Below are 20,998 nucleotides of genomic sequence, written 5' to 3'. Positions count from 1 at the left end.
TACTAAAATGTTACCAAAGACATATAACTTTTTCTTGAATTTAAAAAAAAAACCGTTTTATTTTTCACTAAAGAAGGCTTCGGTGAATGTGCATATGAAACTAATGGGGTTCGGTACCTCCAACAAGGTTAAGAACTAGAGATGTCTGATAATATCGGCCTTCCGATATTATCGGACGATATATGCATTAAAATGTAATATCGGAAATTATCGGTATCGTTTTTTTTATTATCGGTATCGTTTTTTTTTTTTTTATTAAATCAACATAAAAAACACAAGATACACTTACAATTAGTGCACCAACCCAAAAAACCTCCCTCCCCCATTTACACTCATTCACACAAAAGGGTTGTTTCTTTCTGTTATTAATATTCTGGTTCCTACATTATATATCAATATATATCAATACAGTCTGCAAGGGATACAGTCCGTAAGCACACATGATTGTGCGTGCTGCTGGTCCACTAATAGTACTAACCTTTAACACTTAATTTTACTAATTTTCATTCATTACTAGTTTCTATGTAACTGTTTTTATATTGTTGTACTTTCTTTTTTATTCAAGAAAATGTTTTTAAATGATAAATAAATGATAAATGGGTTATACTTGTATAGCGCTTTTCTACCTTCAAGGTACTCAAAGCGCTTTGACACTATTTCCACATTCACCCATTCACACACACATTCACACACTGATGGCGGGAGCTGCCATGCAAGGCGCTAATTTATTTATCTTATTTTACAATTTTTTTTAAAAAGTACCTTATCTTCACCATACCTGGTTGTCCAAATTAGGCATAATAATGTGTTAATTCCACGACTGCATATATCGGTTGATATCGGTATCGGTTGATATCGGTATCGGTAATTAAAGAGTTGGACAATATCGGAATATCGGATATCGGCAAAAAGCCATTATCAGGCATCCCTATTAAGAACCACTTATCTACATCAACAATATGGTCATCTACATCAACAATATGATCTACATCTACGATATGATCATCTACATCAACAATATGATCATCTACATCAACAATATGATCTACATTTACGATATGATCATCTACATCAACAATATGATCTCCATCTACAATATGATCATCTACATCAACAATATTTTCATCTACATCAACAATGTGATCTACATCTACGGTATGATCATCTACATCAAGAATATGATCTACATCTACGATATGATCATCTACATCTATGATATGATCATCAACAATATAGTAATTTACATCAACTATATGGTCATCTACATCAACAATATGATCATCGACATCAACAACACGGTCATCTACATCAACAATATAATCATCTACATCAACAGTATGATCATTGACATCAACAATATGATAATCTTTATCAACAATAGGATTATCTACATCAACAATATGATAATTTACATCAGTAGATGAATTTAAATAATTTATTGTATTATGAAAGAACCATTAGCAAATTAGTAGGCGTGTCCCGATCCGATATTGATATCGGTCTAACATCCGCAACAAAAACAAGTACCGGACGATATCGGCTTTCATCTAAAGTCTCCGTAAAATGTCTTGCATTTTAATCGAGTCATTTGCAAAAGGTAAACATGTATAGCCACTATATAGTTATATACTATGGTTACTATAGTATACTGAGGAGCTCGCAGCTACACAGCAGCTAAGCGCACAATAGCACACAAGCTAGATATACGTAATAATCATTGAACAATAAAATGTCTATACAAACAAGTATCAAAAACTTGTAGATGCATATTACATACACATACAAAGTCTCCGTGGCAGAAGCGTATTTGAAAGTATCCAGTAACAAACGTGTCCGCATCATTCAACCTTTATGTTTAAATAACTAATTTCACAACGTAAAAACGTTTGTATATATCTGTGGCTAATATATGGAAAACGCTGTTTTTTTTGGTCAAAAATGTAGTGGGTGTGGCTTAATACGGAAAATACAGTATATTAGTTTTGGTTTAAACCATGAATTGGTGTTATTGCTATGTTTTTTTAGTTTAAAAAATGCAACTTTGAGCAAGTTGCAAGCAGCTCCTTTAAGGTCATTAAACAGCTACATTTGAACGAATACACATATTTTTTTTGGACATTGTTGAGCTTGCTTACAGGAAGTTGCTTTGTGTTTTTGCGTTGTTTTTTGTAATTAGTATCTTGTGGGATTCGAGACGGCCGTGATTATATTAAACAAATTCACTGAACTATGAAAAGTATAGCCTGTCAGTTAGATGCTCCATGACAACAAAAAGTTGTCTTTCAACCCATCTTTTTTTTTATAACAGAGTTTCCAGTCACTGGTCCTGTCCGTTTTTTTTAAACACCTTTGCAAAGACGACGAGGCGGCAAATTACTTTTTTGACAGCCGTGCAGAGAGGATTCTTCTTCAATGGTGGCAGAAGTAGCTTTTGAGTCCAGAAGTGTCATATTTATCCTGCAAACAGCCAAAAAAGAATACAAAAAAAACCCACTTCACTACTTATTTCACTGCTTGTGCAATTTGACTGCAAAAATAATGTCATCATAACAAAATAAATGTTCTTGTAAAAAAACAAAATTACACTTTATTTTTTTATATTGTGTTTAGAAAATGGTGACAGTGTCTTGAGGACAATGTTGATACTCAAAGGGACTTCAGATGCTTCTTTCAAACCAAATATTTTCATCTGCCACATGAAGGTCAGCGAGTCCTTCAGGTGTTGTTGACATTTTTATTTTCATGGACGTTTTAGTAGATTCAGAGGTAAATTTTTGTTTTTGTTTGTACTTTATAATCAGGTCCTCTGCACATATGAAATGTAATGTTTTTGTGTGTGTGTGATTAGGCCACGCAGAACAGCACTTTAATAATTGACACACACATTGTTTGATAATAAAAAGCATGTAAATGTCTTGGCTGGACCATCAATTTTATGAGCCACTGTATCAGGGGTGTTCAAATGTGGCCCGGGGGCCGTTAACGGCCCGCAGTTTGAGTTTAGTTGGCCCACAGCGTAATGTTGAAATAAAATCAAATAAACAATCCAATAAAACAGAGCATAACGACATAACTTAGTGAAAAAAATAATAATAATAATAACTGGAGATGTCTAGACATTGATTTGAGACAAAATAACAAGTACCGGATTAGCTTAGCGCGAGCTAGACATATATACTCGGAGTCCTTATATTCTAAAACAGCACATTTGTTGATATAAACACATATCAAATAATATGTAATATGCATAAAAAGCCTCCAAAACAGCGGCTGATAAGAAAGTACACAGTAACAAACGTGTCCGCATCGCTCAACTTACTACGTCATGAGCGAGGTGTCGCCAAACAAAACAATCACCCATCCACTTCAAATTAAAGACAGCATAAGTTCATTCCAGACGACTAATAATAAGTAGTTCAGTATTTTTTATAGCTAGCAATGTTCTGTTTGACTCATTCCACCCTATTGAATAATACAATTATGCACAATCGGTGCTGATTGTCAATGCTCAAGGTTTCAATATCGGTATCGTACATAATTAATCATTTCACCTATAATATAAAGCTGACGCAAAATAATATATTTTTAATTATACATAATTTCTGTTTCTAGTACTTTCTACAGAATGTAAAACTATCAAAATGCTTTGACTTTACAGTATGTGGACCGTGGGAGAAAAGTTTGGACACTATACGATTATTATATTGTGCAAAACAGTGTCAAATTAACCATTCTTTGGAACGTTGGATACAGTAAATATTAATGGATGACAATTATTATTAGTATTATTATTATTTATTCAATATTTTTTCATCACTTGCAATGTTTATTTTGTATTTCTATGTTCTTACAGCTTTAATGTGCATTTTGTTACAGCCTGTGTTGGTGTCGCACCTCAATATGCAGGGACGGCAGGTAAAAGACACATTTAATGTAAAAAACAAAGGAATAGTGCAGCAGCGGAGTGCACAGTGTTGTGGCAAAATGCCTTATGTTGTATTGAACGCCTTTTCGAGGCCCTTAACATGCACGAAAAGTACCCATATTTTGCAGGTGCGTCAGGAATGGGGAAAAATGTAATATTTTGTGGGGCCCGAAAATGAAATTTCAAAATTGGCTCTCTAGCGCCACCTTTAAAAATAGAACACATTTAGCCCCTCCTACCAGTTTCACGTATTGACACAAAAATCGCAGGAGACGTCTATCAAGACGGGATGCACATAAAAGTCTCAGGAACCCATACTAAAAAACGAACAAGAAATCGGCCATCTTGGTTTTTGTCTTACATTTTTCGTCGAGAAAAAAGGGGTCTTACTTTGACAAACTACTACAGGGAATTTGACCAAATGAGTCACAGTTAAAATTACATATACTACACATGTAGGCGATGATAAGTTGTATTTGTGTTGTAGAATATTGGTTGGGAAATTACCAAATTTCAATAGTCAAATCAACGTCACAACCTGACATTGATTAAACATTGTCAAAAAGCATGTTGTTTCAACGTTGTATTTGTGTTGTAGAATATTGGTTGGGAAATGAACTAAAATTCAATGGTCAAATTAACGTCAGAAACCAATATTGATTAAAGGTCGTCAAAAAGCATGTTGTTTCAACGTTGTAATTGTGTTGTGGAATATTGTTTGGGAAATTACCAAAATTCAATGGTCAAATCAACATCACAACCTGACATTGATTAACCATATTCAAAAAGCATGTTGTTTCAACGTTGTATTTGAGTTGTTGAATATTGGTTGGAAAATGACCAAAATTCAATGGTCAAATCAACGTCATAGCGCAACATTGATTAAACGTCGTCAAAAAGCATGTTGTTTCAACGTTGTATTTGTGTTGTGGAATATTGTTTGGGAAATTACCAAAATTCAATAGTCAAATCAATGTCACAACCTGACATTGATTAAACATTGTCAAAAGGCATGTTGTTTCAACGTTGTATTTGTGTTGTAGAATATTGGTTGGGAAATGACCAAAATTCAATGGTAAAATCAACGTCAGAACCCAACATTGGTTAAATGTTGTCAAAAAGCATGTTGTTTCAACAATATATTTGTGTTGTAAAATATTGGTTGGGAAATTACCAAAATTCAATGGTCAAATCAACGTCACAACCAGACATTGGATAAACATCGTTGAAAAGCATGTTGTTTCTGCGCTACTGACCTGTCTCTGCTCGGGATGGTCTTCTGCTGGCCCCACTATGGACTGGACTCTTACTGTTATGTGGATCCACTAGGGACTGTACTTAGAGGGGGGGTTACCCACATATGCGGTCCTCTCCAAGGTTTCTCATAGTCATTCACATCGACGTCCCTTGTGTGGGTTCTGTGCCGAGGATGTCGTTGTGGCTTGTGCAGCCCTTTGAGACTTTTGTGATTTAGGGCTATATAAATAAACATTGGTTGATTGATTGATGTTTCAACGTTGTATTTGTGTTGTAGAATATTGGTTGGGAAATGACCAACATTCAATGGTCACATTAACGTCAGAACTCAACATTGATTAAACGTTGACAAAAAGCATGTTGTTTTAACGTTGTATTTGGGTTGTAAAATATTGTTTGGGAATTGACCAACATTCAATGGTTATATCAATGTCACAACCAAACATTGAATAAACGTCATCAAAAAGCATGTTGTTTCAACGTTGTATTTGTGTTGTAGAGTATTGGTTGGGAAATGACCAAAATTCAATGTTCAAATATACGTCAGAACCCAACATTGAATTAACGTTGTCAAAAAACAAGTTGTTTCAACATTGTATTTGTGTTGTAAAATATTGGTTGGGAAATGACCAAAATTCAATGGTCAAATCAACATCACAACCTGACATTGATTAAACGTCGCCATAAAGCATGTTGTTGTAACGTTGTATTTGTGTTGTAAAATATCGGTTGGGAAAATGACCAAAATTCCATGATCAACATTGATAAAACGTCGTCAAAAAGCATGTTGTTTCAACGTTATGTCTGAAAACAGAAAAAATGGCGGCCATGAGCAACGTGAGCCGAGACCGTCTCTACACAAGTCCCAGTATGTAATGTTATAAATGGCATAAACGCGCCAGTGACACAAGATTTGAAGTTGTTTTCGTTATATATATCCACCTGTCTGCAATTGGTGAGATATGTACTCCTCACGAGGGTGATTTGACTGAAGATAAGGTGCCTTGAACATGTGACCCACTGTTCCCCCGCAACCATGCCACAGCGCGGATCAAAGGAATCTAAACGCGTCCGTGATCAATTGTCCTCTAGTGATATGGTTGAAAAACTTGGAAAACTGGACATTTTGGATGAACTAAAAACTGACGCCTCAGAGCTGAAAAAATCAGTCGAGTGCAATCCCGCTGAAATGGTGGAGATAAAAAAGGAACAGACAACGCTAAAAGTTGAGTTAACAAGCCTGAAACTCGAAACTACAAGACTGACAACGGAGAACGAGAAATTAAAGACGGACTTGTTGGAACTCCGCTGCAGGAGAATGCGGGACAATCTGCTGATCATGGGGATTAGGGAAGATGGAGGAGAAACTTACAGCATTGCGGAGAACCTCGTCAGAGCCTTTCTGAAGGAGCAACTCAGCATCCCGGAGGAAGAAGTCAAGAGGATCCAGATGGAACAAGCACACAGGATTGGCAAACGCAAAGAGGATGCTAAACCGAGACCTATGCTTGTAAAGTTTACTAACTCCAAATGCAAAGACGGAGTGCTTGCTCTCTCCAGAAGACTGAAAAGTACTAAATTCTTCATGACCAGCCCATACCCAATTGAGGTGGTGGAGAAACGACGTAAATTAATTCCAATTATGAAGTCCTTTTGGCAGAAAGGACAACAAGCTCGTCTTGTTGTGGATAAACTGTACGTTAACGGTGAGCTGTCCATAAGCATGTGAGGAACAATAACAATGTTGCGCAGTGATTGCATCATCGCGACATCACCATGGTGACGACTTGACAGACATGAATTGACATTTTGTTTTAGGAGCTTTTTAGTTTATTCTGGGACTGGACAATGTAGTTAGATGTTGGGAAACGGTCAGCGAATAATATATTTTGGGGGTTATGTGGTTGTTTGTCTCATGTGCTGTGGTGTGAATGGTGTGTCTGTGGGTTTATTAGAGGGGATATTGGTTTCCTCGGAAATAGCAGGTGATACTGCAGTTTTTAGTTATAAGATTTTCATGTCTATGAAACTTATGGTATTAAGAGAATCAATAAAATATATAATGAATATACTCAGATTATATGGTTTATAGGAACGATAATGAAGTTGGAATAATTAGTAATAATTGCAATGGTCTTGCAGACAACAGAAAAAGAAAACATATATTTATGTGGCTGAAGGAAAAAAACAAGATATTTTTTGTCTTCAAGAAAACGCATTCAACACTTTTAGATGAAGAAAAATGGAGAAAAGAATGGGATGGTCCAATTTTCTTTTCACATGGTCACAGAAATTCAAAAGGTGTTATGATTTTGATAAAAAAAACTTTTCATTTTCAATTTACTCTATGGAAAAAGACTCACAAGGACGCTGGTTAATATTAAATATGATTATTCAGGGTCAAAAGATGTGTGTTTTGAATCTGTATGGGCCAAATGTTGATGAACCTTCATTTTTTGAAGAAATAAGTGACATGTTGCAAGAACAACAAGGGGAAATTATTACTGTGGGGGACTTTAATGCTGCCTTGGATAAAGTTCTGGACCGAAAAGGGAATTTTTCAATGAATTATCATCCTCAATCTTTACAAAAGATTCAAAATGTTATGGATGCATTTGATTGAATTGATATCTGGAGATTCAAAAACCCTAGGTCAGTACGGTATACATGGAGAAGACAAAACCAGGCAAGTCGTATTGACTATTTTTTGATATCATTTTCATTGCTAAACAAAGTGACTGCAGTATCAATCGATGATAAATTGCGTTCTGATCATAATTGTATAGGATTAAATATTGCAATTGAAGATAATACACGTGGGCCCGGATATTGGAAGTTTAAACAAATGCTTCTACAGGATGATGAATTTAATGAAAAAACAAAGCAATGTATTACTGACTTTTTAAAAAAATAATGTAGGATCATCAAATCCCCAAATAGTCTGGGAAGCCTTCAAATTTTGTTTTAGGGTATATGCCATTGCATACTCTTCATGGAAAAAAAAACAACTTAAGATGTCAGAACAGGAATTAAAGAAATAAATTGGGAATTTACAAAAAAACATTCATTGTAATGATAATTTAACTAGTGAGCAACTGAATTCCTTTACAGCCAAACAAGAGGAGTTAGCAGACTTAGTTGAAAAACAATTATTGACTGTAACAGAGCAATCTGGATGAAAAAAGGTGAGAAGTGTTCAAAATCATTTTTAAATATCCAAACAAAAAATCGTTCTAAAAAGAACATTTCCAAGCTTATTAAAACAAATGGAAAGGTATTGGATACACACACCACATTGTTGAAAGAAATGGAAAATTACTTTAAAAATATTTTTTGTAATCCAATAATCCCTCCTGAAACTACACATTTTTTTCCAGAAAATTATGAAAGAAAATTGAATTCAGAAGAAAGCCATTCATGTGAAGGCCTCATTAGAGAGGAATAACTTGTGGAAGCTGTTAAGTCTTTTCATCCAGGGAAAACCTCAGGATAAGATGGAATACCTATTGAGGTTTATCAAGTATTTTATGAAGAGGTTAAGAAACCATTGCTTTCTAGTTTTAATTACTCATATAGAACAGGTTTTTTGTCTAACACTCAAACAGAAGGTCGTATTTCTTTATTATTGAAACAGGAAATGAATGTTCAGTATAAAGACCCATTTTATATAAAAAATTGGAGACCTATAACACTTCAGTATTACAATGCTAAGATCCTGGCAAAATGTTTGGCTACATGACTTAAGTCTGTTTTGTCAAATATTATTCACCAAGATCAATCAGGTTTCCTACAAGGAAGAAACATAGGAAACAAAATTAGACAGTTATTAGAAATTATAGAAAATTATAATATAGAAAATAAAAGAGGATTCATTTTTGTAGCCGACCCGGAGAAGGCATTTGTCAAAATTAGCTTAGATTTTATTTGTAAAAGCTTAATTTTTTTTAATTTTGGCATTTCCTTATTACACTGGATCAAGATGCTATATAATAAAACTAACTGTAGAATTATCAATAATGGATACATCTCTGGGACAATACCTCTTATTAAGAGGTCTAAAACAAGGGTGCCCTTTGTCTCCATACGTATTTATTATTGCTATGGAAATATTGGCGATTAAAGTTAGATTGAATAAAAATATTGAAGGGTTCAGTAATAATAATATAGAAAGTAAAATAACAATGTATGCAGACCATACAAGCTTCTTTATAAGCCCCAATTTTCATTGTTTGCGAAACCTTCTTAATCTTTTGGACATATTTTCAAAGCAATCTGGGTTTAAGCTTAATTATAATAAATGTAAAATATTAAGGATCGGAAATCTAAAGGGAACATCCTTTCGAATGGAATGCAAAGTGCCTGTTTTGTGGACAGATGAACCAGTTAACATACTTGGTGTTGTTGTCCCAGATAATCTGGAAGATCTAGGCTCAGTAAATTATAATAATCGACTAAGAAAGCTGGATAAAATTTAGCAATTATGGAAAGGGAAATCCTTAACCTTGTAAGGTAAAATATCTATTGTCAACTCGTTAATTATTCCTCAATTTATTTATTTGTTTTTGTCATTACCAGCTCCATCACAAAACTTTTTTAAGGTTTATGAGCGGAGAGTCTTCGATTGACACTGAGTGGTACACAAGTGTCCTGTTGTACGACAAACATGTATTGTATCAAAAAAAATGTATCCATTTTTACAAGTGATCCCCTCCCATTTTCCTTATGTAGAGAGTCTGCTGGGAAACATGGCGGGATTCATAAAGGAAACAATCCACTCATGGTGGTGTTTTCAATTTTATGTGCCAGAAAAAAGACATGATATTTTGCAGCAGATAATGTGGTTGAACTCTAATATTGTAATAGATGGAAAGCCTTTCTTTTGGAAAATATGTTTGAAAGAGGAATCATTTTTGTCAATGACATTATCAATGAAAATGGTAAGATTATGAAGTATGATGAATTTAGAACTATGTATGGTGATGCTTGCTCAAGCTTTTCATTTAATCAACTAACTCGAGTAATTGGGAAAAGATGGAAACAAATAATTAATTATGGAACTACTAAATTATTAGTTTTTATATCTCTAATAAGAAATTCTAGTTGGCATAAAGAAACTAAAATAAAGATGGAAAGTCCTCAAAGGCTTATTTAGAAAATTTAATTTTGTTTATATATGGTATGCAATCTGTTGTTGTGTTCCCTAATTTAAGTGTACATAAATGAAGATGTGTGTTGCTGAGTCCGACTTGGACGTGATCTGGACTGTACATGGGTGCTTATTTTGAAAATGTAATTTTGTTTGTGAATTGTATGCAATCTGTTGTGTTCCCTGGTTTTCAGTGTACATGGGTGAAGGTGTGTGTTGCTGAGCCCGACCTGGACATAATCTGAACTGGACCTGGTTTTAAGAACCCTTTTGAACAATCTGATTTCATTGACAACCCGGTCTGGTAAAGATAAGGTCCTTTTAAATTTTTTTTTAAAAAAACAAGATACATTTAAAAAAAACTCTTTCTTTAATAAAAAATAAAGTAAAACAATACAAAAACAATTAAATAAAAACAAGTAATTAATGAAAATGTTAGTGGACCAGCAGTTGTAAGTGTATCTTGTGTTTTTTATGTTGATTTAATAAAACAAAAATAAAATAAATAAAAAAATAAAAAATGAACGTCAGAACCCAACATTAAATGATAAATGATAAATGGGTTGTACTTGTATAGCGCTTTTCTACCTTCAAGGTACTCAAAGCACTTTGAAAGTATTTCCACATTCACCCATTCACACACACATTCACACACTGATGGCGGGAGCTGCCATGCAAGGCGCTAACCAGCAGCCATCAGGAGCAAGGGTGAAGTGTCTTGCCCAAGGACACAACAGACGTGACTAGGATGGTAGGAGGTGGGGATTGAACCCCAGTAACCAGCAACCCTCCGATTGCTGACACGGCCACTCTACCAACTTCGCCACGCCGCCCCTAACATTGATTAAAGGCCTACTGAAATTAAATTTTCTTATTTAAACGGGGATAGCAGATCCATTCTATGTGTCATACTTGATCATTTCGCGATATTGCCATATTTTTGCTGAAAGGATTTAGTAGAGAACATAGACGATAAAGTTTGCAACTTTTGGTCGCAGATAAAAAAAAGCCTTGCCTGTACCGGAAGTAGCATGACGTCGCAGGTTGAAAGGCTCCTCACATTTCCCCATTGTTTACAACAGCAGCGAGAGCGATTCGGACTGAGAAAGCGACGATTACCCCATTAATTTGAGCGAGGATGAAAGTTTCGTGGATGAGTGACGTGAGAGTGAAGGACTAGCGTGGAGTGCAGGACGTATCTTTTTTCGCTCAGACCGTAACTTAGGTACAAGCTGGCTCATTGGATTCCACACTTTCTCCTTTTTTTATTGTGGATCATGGATTTGTATTTTAAACCACCTCGGATACTATATCCTCTTGAAAATGAGAGTCGAGAACGCGAAATGGACATTCACAGTGACTTTTATCTCCACGACAATACATCGGTGAAGCACTTTAGCTACGGAGCTAACGTGATAGCATCGTGCTTAAATGCAGATAGAAACAAAAGAAATAAGCCCTTGACTGGAAGGATAGACAGAAGATCAACAATACTACTATCAGGAGACACCGAACCAAACACTGGACCTGTAACCACACCGTTAATGCTGTGTCGCCTGTCAAAGCCTAGCAATGCTGTTGCTAATGACGCCATTGAAGCTAACTTAGCTACGAGACCTCGTCAGAGCTATGATAAAAACATTAGCGCTCCACCTACGCCAGCCCTCATCTGCTCATCAACACCCGTGCTCACCTGCGTTCCAGCGATCGACGGCGCGACGAAGGACTTCACCTGATCATCGATGCAGTCGGCGGCTAGCGGCGGCTAGCGGCGGCTAGCGGCGGCTAGCGGCGGATAGCGCGTCTGCTATCCGACTCAAAGTCCTCCTGGCTGTGTTGCTGCCGCCAGCCGCTAATACACCGATCCCACCTACAGCTTTCTTCTTTGCAGTATCCATTGTTCATTAAACAAATTGCAAAAGATTCACCAGATATCCAGAATACTGTGGAATTTTGCGATGAAAACAGAGCTGTTTGTATTGGGATACAATGTGTCCCAATACTTCCGCTTCAACCATTGACGTCACGCGCAAACGTCATCAGACCTAGACGTTTTCAACCGGAAGTTTCCCGGGAAATTTATAATTGCACTTTATAAGTTAACCCGGCCGTATTGGCATGTGTTGCAATGTTAAGATTTCATCATTGATGTATAAACTATCAGACTGCGTGGTCGGTAGTAGTGGGTTTCGGTAGGCCTTTAAACGTCATCAAAAAGCATGTTGTTTCAACGTTATGTCTGAGTTACTCAACGTCAGGACCTATTTCAACAAGTTCTCAATGATGTTTCAATGTCTTGTGCCTGCTGGGTTGTTTACAACTTTGAGAAATCAGTACCTGGACGCCCGAGGACTTTAAGTGCAAAAACCAAATAATCTAACAGTACTTTTTTGTTTGTTTTCTTATGTTGCTTTATTTTGCGCAATATATTGTATGTAATAAAATCAAATAGGGAGATGATGTAATTATTGAACTGATAATATAATGATAAATGATTTTGTCTAATTACAATTCTCATCAAAAACAGAATCATTAAAAATTTGAAGTATCATCAATATGTCTGATACTGGTATCGGTTCGAATTTGTAGTTTCACCAAAAACTAATGTAATGTATCCAACAAGGGAAGAATAAGTGATTATTACATTAAAACAGAAGTGTAAGTGGAAAGTAATCACAAACTAACAAGAAATTAACAAGTAGATTAATAGCTTTGACAAAATAATACAATTGGAAATACACAATATTTTTGCAATGTAAATACAATAAAATAAGTACTTATTTCCGTACTCCAGTGACAGTCCAGAGTGACCTTCTCGTCTTGTCGCTCTCTTTAAATCCAACGTTTGTGTCAATTCATGAATATTTAATGCTTACGAGGAGCCGATGAGACAGGTGTGGTATCAGATGGCCCGTTTTGATCTATATCCCAGGCGGAGGGCGAGGGATACGAGATGAAGACGATGATAAAATAGTTTGTTGTGCAAGATCGTTTGTGTTGTTAGCCAGCGTGTCCCAGTTAGCCAAATAAACTTGCACATAATTCTGCTTCACACTCGTGTAAGTGAGCAGGGATCTCTCTCTCTCTCTCTCACACACACACACACACACACACACACACACACACACACACACACACACACACACGCATATTTAATGTAGTAACAAACACCTTCATAACAATATGTAATATGTACAATATACACACTGCAAGTATATATATAATGTAGTAACTGACACCTTCACAACAATTTGTAATATATACAATATACACACTGCAAGTATATATATATATATATATATATATATATATCTATATATATATATATATCTATATATATATATATATATATATATATATATATATATATATATATATATATATATATATATATATATATATATATATATATATATATATATATATATATATATATATATATATATGTATATATATATATTTATATAATGTAGTAACAGACGCCTTCATAACAATATGTAATATTTACCATATTTACCCTATTTTGGTCATTTTAATCAATGTCGGAATTCATTCTTTAGAACATTTATTTCTGTTTGCATAGCAGCGCACTTCCAACTTCTGGCAAAAAATGTGTGTTCCTACTTCCGGGAAACAAACGCGAGTGTGTTCTAATCATGGCAGACTTGGTAAGAGACAACAAGGATGTCTATTTTTTGAAAAATGAGGATGCACAACCTTATATTTTTTAAGCTGAACATACTGAGGATGAACTACTACTTATAAGAGTGAGCACGTAGAAAGAGTGAGACGTTGGAGCAGACAGAAGCAGAGGGAGTGAGGAGAAAATGACTAAAAGTTGCAAAATGCTGAAATTGAAGCCAAGCTATTTCAACATAAATGGAGTGCTTCCACAAATAAACTGGACAAAATGTCCCTGGCCAGCTGGACACAACAGACAACTGCCCATAGAGTGAGTCACACTTTTTATTGATCATGATACACGCAGCACGTCATGTGTGTTATTACAACTACAGTACATACACTGTCTGGCTGGCTGTGTACAAACAAAACATGAAATAATACTTTACAGACACTGTAATATGATTGATCATGTTTTTCACTCAGTACAGATTGGTGTCCTATCACAGTGTTGTGCATTACAAACTCAAATGTGTTTTGTGTTGACTTTAAAGCTAGCTTATCTCTTTCCATAGCTAGCTTTTACAGCTAATATGTGTGTCGATGTGTTTGTATGCTAGAAAAAATAGTTCCTCGATGTTCACTCTTACAATAACAATGTTGTTAAAGTTTGGTTATTATACAGGTTACACAACATATATGAAGTATTGTTGACACTTTTTGAACGCATTTTTTAAGTGTTTTAGAGGTGTAACTGATTGCTAACATTAGCTGCATTGCTAGCCGCCAAGAAAGAGCCGATTTGTACATGTTAGAATGCAAAAAAAACAAAAAACTTTTGTCTTCTTGTCCCTCATAATGATTGTGAACGATAGACAAAATTCCCAAAAAAAAGTGAAGTTCCCCTTTAACATCCTCTGGAAAAGACTTTATGGTATCAAATGCGCAGGAAAAAGTTTTTATGCATGCAAATTTTGTCCCTGACTGTGTTCAGGTTTCCATATTAGAAACATAACATGCATATTAGAGGTATATCTCAGTATATTGCTTAGGTTTTTGTCCTTACAGTCCTCGTGGGTCCAGGGACGTATTTCCTGAGTATTTGTATACAATAATAAAAAAAATCAAGTTGCAATACACTTTTCCACCACTTGTGGCAGTAATGACAACATCAAGCAAACATAAGACGTCTGGAGCTAAAATCACAGAGAAGTTTCCTAAGCACAAAAATTCATGACTAAAGTGATGAATCTGTATTTTCATTTGCACTTTTATTTTAGTCACATTTTAGTTAAGAAACATATTCAAGATTTTTTTTCTATTCATTTTAGTCACGGCCAGGGTGCATTCCAATGCGCTCTCATCTGTGCGCTCTGCTGATTGCGCCTCAAAGAGCGCACCCTGTGCACAGCTGCATTATTCACCGACAATCAGCCCACCTGAAGCTGATCATCAGACCCGCCTTAATAAGCCTGCACAACCTGCTATCCCGCGCCAGAACGTAGTCATCTGTTCCCGTACAGTAAGCCTACATGCCAAGCTCCATGCGCACTCTTTGCTCTCTGTGTTTTCTCCGCCGTCGTGTTTATCGTCTCGTGTCCTTCCTCGTCGTCCTCCCTGCAGCCGGTCTTCGTTGCATGTTACGAGCAGTGTGTCTCGTCTTACTGCGTTCCCTTCGCTTCCCTGGCTGCCTCTTGGATCTTGAGCTCCCGCTTAGACACGGACCTTCGACGCCTCTCTACCGCCCCGATTTCCTTCCTCACGGATTTAGTCACACTTCATTCCTGATTATTTTCATATATTGTGCATATATAATAATTAAATATAGAGCTTTAAGTACGCCCCTGTTGTCTGTGCCGTCTACTCCTCCTGTACATAACAATTTTAGCCCAAAATAATTGTAGATGTATTCATGAGTCATTTCTCATTTAGTTAGGACTTACTTTTGTCTGGTGGAGAAGGAGTCGTAAGTGCAGCAAGTTCAATGAACAAATACCCAGTTATTATTCGTGAACGTAACGAACAGTATCGCACTAAAATGAACTCGATATCAAACAGGAAGAGGCAACATCACCATCGTGACACGGCAGACGACAACATATGCACACGTACACGGTGGAATTATTGGACAACAAATCAATGACTCAAGTGACAAACCTGCCATCCAAACAATACCCCGTTTGTTGACATGGAGATATGACAGCCATGGAAGCACATTTAGGCAGAGGTAACACAATCTGGTGAAAAGATTAAAAAAAGATGGTGTCAGAGTGCTAAAGCTAAAAAACACAGCGCCGTTAGAAACCCTCGATGACTTAGACTTAGATTTAGACTTAGACAAACTTTATTGATCCACAAGGGAAATTGTTCCACACAGTAGCTCAGTTACAAAGGATGGAAAGGGTAATGCAGGTATAAAGTAGACTAAAAATGTACCATAGTAGCTATATAAAATATAACATACATGTAATATTTACATATTATATAAACAGTATATAATACATACTGATATATTATATTATTATATTATATTATATTTTTACATAAGCAACAGGCGCCGCCTTTTAAAAGCACAGACACACTGTGCTTTCATTAAACATCTCTCAGATGCATATGCCAGATATTTAAAGTTTTTTTTTTTTTTTTAAAGTAATGTATAAATTACATACTGTACATGTACAAGTACATGAACATACATACACTCATGCACATAATCACGTTTCATCAAACATAAATTAACGTTCTTACCCTAGGGCAAGGGTAGGCAACCTTTACCACTCAAAGAGCCATTTTGACCAGTTTCACAAATTAAAGAAAACAATGGGAGCCACAAAACTCTTTTGAAATTTAAAATGAAATAACACTGTATACAAAGTTGTTTTTTGCTTTGTGCTATGTATAAACCAGGGGTGTTAGACACGCGGCCCGCACCTTAATAAGAAAATGTAATGATAGTCCCGCAAGTTTTATATGAACAGCGCTTGACAGCATCATACTTATCATACTTACCAACCCTCCCGACGCTTGACAGCATCATACTTATCATACTTACCAACCCTCCCGATTTTTCCAGGAGTCTCCCGGATTTCAGGGCAATTATTCTTCAAACGTCTGCTGATTATCACCCAAATAACAATAAAAAGGGCGTACCGTAATGGCACAGCATTTAACACCCTCTACAACCCGTACTTACAGCGTGCCAGCCCAGCCACATGTTGTATGAAGCTTCTGCTTGAACACGTATGTGACAGCAAGGCATACTTGTTCAACAGCCACACAGGTCACACTGACGGTGACGATATAAACAACGTTAACACTCTTACTAATATGCGCCACACTGTGAACCCACACCAAACAAGGATGACAAACGCATTTCAGGAGAACATCCGCACCGTAACACAACATAAACACAACAGAAACACAACAGAACAAATACCCAGAATCCCATGCAGCCCTAACTCTTCCGGGCTACATTATACACCCCCGCTACCACCAAACCCCACTCACCTCAACCGACGCACGGAGGGGGGGGGGGGGGGGGGGGGGGGTTGATGTGTGGGGGGGCAGGGTTGGGGGGTGGCAGGGTTTGGTGGTAGCGGGGTGTATAATGTAGCCCGGAAAACTTAGGGCTGCATGGGATTCTGGGTATTTGTTCTGTTGTGTTTATGTTGTGTTACGGTGCAGATGTTCTCCCGAAATGTGTTTGTCATTCTTGTTTGGTGTGGGTTCACAGTGTGGCGCATAATTGTAAGAGTGTTAAAGTTGTTTTATACGGCAACCATCAGTGTAACCTGTGTGGCTGTTGACCGAGTATGCCTTGCTGTCACTTACGCGTGCAAGCTGCAGCTGCCTACATCATGCGGCTGGACTGGCACGCTGTTTGTACAGGTTGTAGAAGGCGTCAAATGCTTTGACAACACGGCAAGCCCTTATTATTGTTGTTAGGGTGAAAAACAGAAAATATTTGCCCCGGGAGATTTCTGGGAGAGGCACTGAAATTTGGAAGTCTCCCGAGAAAATCGGGAGGGTCAGCAAGTATGCAGCTGAGCCGCATCAGAGTGGTCAAAGAGCCGCATGCGGCTCCGGAGCCGCGGGTTGCCCTGCCCTAGGGTAAACTTGGTAACACATGGCACACTGACAAAGCTTAACCTATTGTTACCATAACAATCTACAAGGTTAACACAATTTGCTTCTCTTTCTTCCCCTTTATTTATCTGCTTTTGTATTTCAAGTTATCATTACATATATGCATTGTTGCATTCGAACAATTATATTGTTGATAATAGAAGTCATTATTTGTATTATTTATTATCGATAGTGATATTTCTATTGGTATTTGTATTGCTCCATTTGTAGTCTAATAATGTTCATTGTCATGTCTGTATTAATATTTATTTCACTAAGTGCTTCTTTGTTATCACTTTTACTATCATATTTGTACATATCCTATTTGCTGATGTTGTTCTATTGTTGTTGTTGTTTGTATTGTTGTGTTTGTTGTTGTCTCTTTGTCTTATCCCTCTCTATTCCCCACAATTCCCCCCTCTGTCTTCCTTTTTTTGTCTTTCCATCCCCTCTTGCTCCGGTCCGGCTGCACCAAATAATAATATAAATACATTTAGAATAGAACAGAAAGCACTTTATTGATCCCTGCGGGAAATTCAGCACCACAGTTCGCTCACAATAAACACTTAGGTATTTTTTACATGTGAAGAATATAAATACAGTCGATTATACAGCATTATTCACATGTGAATAATATAAATACAGTATATTATACATTTAAGTACAGTCCAAAAGGAACATATGCATTATACAGTCTGATAATAAAGTCAAATACAAATAAGGCAACAAGAGACGTATACCACACTTCTCTTATGTAAAGTAAACGTGTACAGCAGATATAGATCATCTACCTCAACAATATGATTTGTTTGAGTAGCTGAACAGGACAAAAAAAAAAAAGTAATTACATTTACTAAAGTAAGGAGTAACTTTTATTAATGACTTTTAAAAATAATTTTCAGAACACTGGTAGTGGAGCATGATTTAGCCATTTCTCGTCCTCCAGTGATAATGCTACTTGTAAGAAGCTTGTGTTTTATGTTTGGCTTATATTTTTTGTACCGAGGGGCTTTTTTTTTTTACAATGACCACCAAAAAAAAAGACAACTTTTGAAGGTCCTTTGCCAACGATGCGTCGTACTGCTACTGCTGAAGGACCACAATCACCTGCTTCAGCCTCTGGTTGCCCATGGAAACGCATCCTTTGATGTGGGGTCAAGCGTGAACACGACAACACGGCGGCATCACATAAATACGACGATGCGGCCTCCAAGCTGAATTGGGATTCAGTTCCGATTCACAGGACAGATGGGGTCAAATAACAAACTCCCCCTGCGTCAGAAGAAGAAGAAAAAAAAAAAGGAAAACAGCTGTAGTGTGTCTCTGCAGTCTGTGCTCATCTGCATTGGGCTTTTTGTTGCGTGTTTTTGTTGCTTGTGCCCGTGGGCTTTTTTGTCCGTCTGTTTGCTACATCGCCAGTGGTGATGGTGAGACACACACACACACACACACACACACACACACACACACACACACACACACACACACACACACACACACACACACACACACACACACACACACACACACACACACACTGAGACAAATGATTATGTTTAAATTGAGTAAATGGTCGCTGTGTCTATTAAGTCTGCATGAGGGCTTTCAAGAGGGACCGAAAAGTTGTGTGTTTTGTTTTGCACGTTCAGCGATTTATGAGTATTTTGTATTCCCACAGTACAGTGGAGCAGGCCGTTGCTCAAGGACGTGTTAAACGGGACACATAGTTGCAGGTGGTATAAACAACGTCCCCAGGCTGCATCACAACACCCCCCCGTCATGGACTCCACCAGCATTGTCTTCAGGTCGTTGGATTGAACATTTTTCTGATTTGACGTTCAAAACTTACAAGTCAATTATTCGGACGTTGGAGAATAGATTGGTTGTGGTCTTTAAAAAAAAAAATATTACTAAAATATTCCAGAAAAATCGTTTTTCAAGAGTAAAAGATCACTCTTGCCTGCGTACCGTTTCGGCTTGTGATGAGTAAATGACACTTCAGTGAGTGTATGGCACACTCCATGGCTGTATTGATGCTGTATGCACACAACTCAAAACCAGTGAAGTTGGCACGTTGTGTAAATGGTAAATAAAAACAGAATACAATGATTTGCAAATCCTTTTCAACTTATATTCAATTAAATAGACTGCAAAGACAATATATTTAACGTTCCAACTGGAAAACTTTGGTATTTTTTACAAATGTTAGCTCATTTGGAATTTGATGTCCGCAACATGTTTCAAAAAAGTGGTAAAAAAGACTGAGAAAGTTGAGCAATGCTCATCAAACACTTATTTGGAACATCCCACAGGTGAGCAGGCTAATTGGGAACAGGTGGGTGCCATGATTGGGTATAAAAGCAGCTTCCATGAAATGCTCAGTCATTCACAAACAAGGATGGGGCGAGGGTCACCACTTTGTCAACAAATGCGTGAGCAAATTGTTTAAGAACAACATTTCTCAACCAGCTATTGCAAGGAATTTAGGGATTTCACCATCTACGCTCTGTAATATCATTAAAAGGTTCAGAGAATCTGGAGAAATCACTGCACGTAAGCAGCAAGGCTGAAAACCAACATTGAATGCCCGTGACCTTCGATCTCTCAGGCGGTACTGCATCAAAAAGTGACATCAATCAATCAGTCAATCAATCAATCACTCAATGTTTATTTATATAGCCCTAAATCACAAGTGTCTCAAAGGGCTGCACAAGCCACAACGACATCCTCGGTACAGAGCCGACATAAGGTCACATCAGTGTGTAAAGGATATCACCACATGGGCTCAGGAACACATCAGTAAACTACTGTCAGTAACTACAGTTTGTCGCTACATCTGTAAGTGCAAGTTAAAATGTTACTATGCAAAGCAAAAGCCATTTATCAACAACACCCAGAAACGCCGCCGGCTTTGCTGTACCCAA

The sequence above is a fragment of the Entelurus aequoreus genome, linkage group LG06 (assembly GCF_033978785.1).
Source record: "Entelurus aequoreus isolate RoL-2023_Sb linkage group LG06, RoL_Eaeq_v1.1, whole genome shotgun sequence".
Lineage (NCBI taxonomy): Eukaryota > Metazoa > Chordata > Actinopteri > Syngnathiformes > Syngnathidae > Entelurus > Entelurus aequoreus.
Note: the sequence above shows the minus strand (reverse complement) of the source record.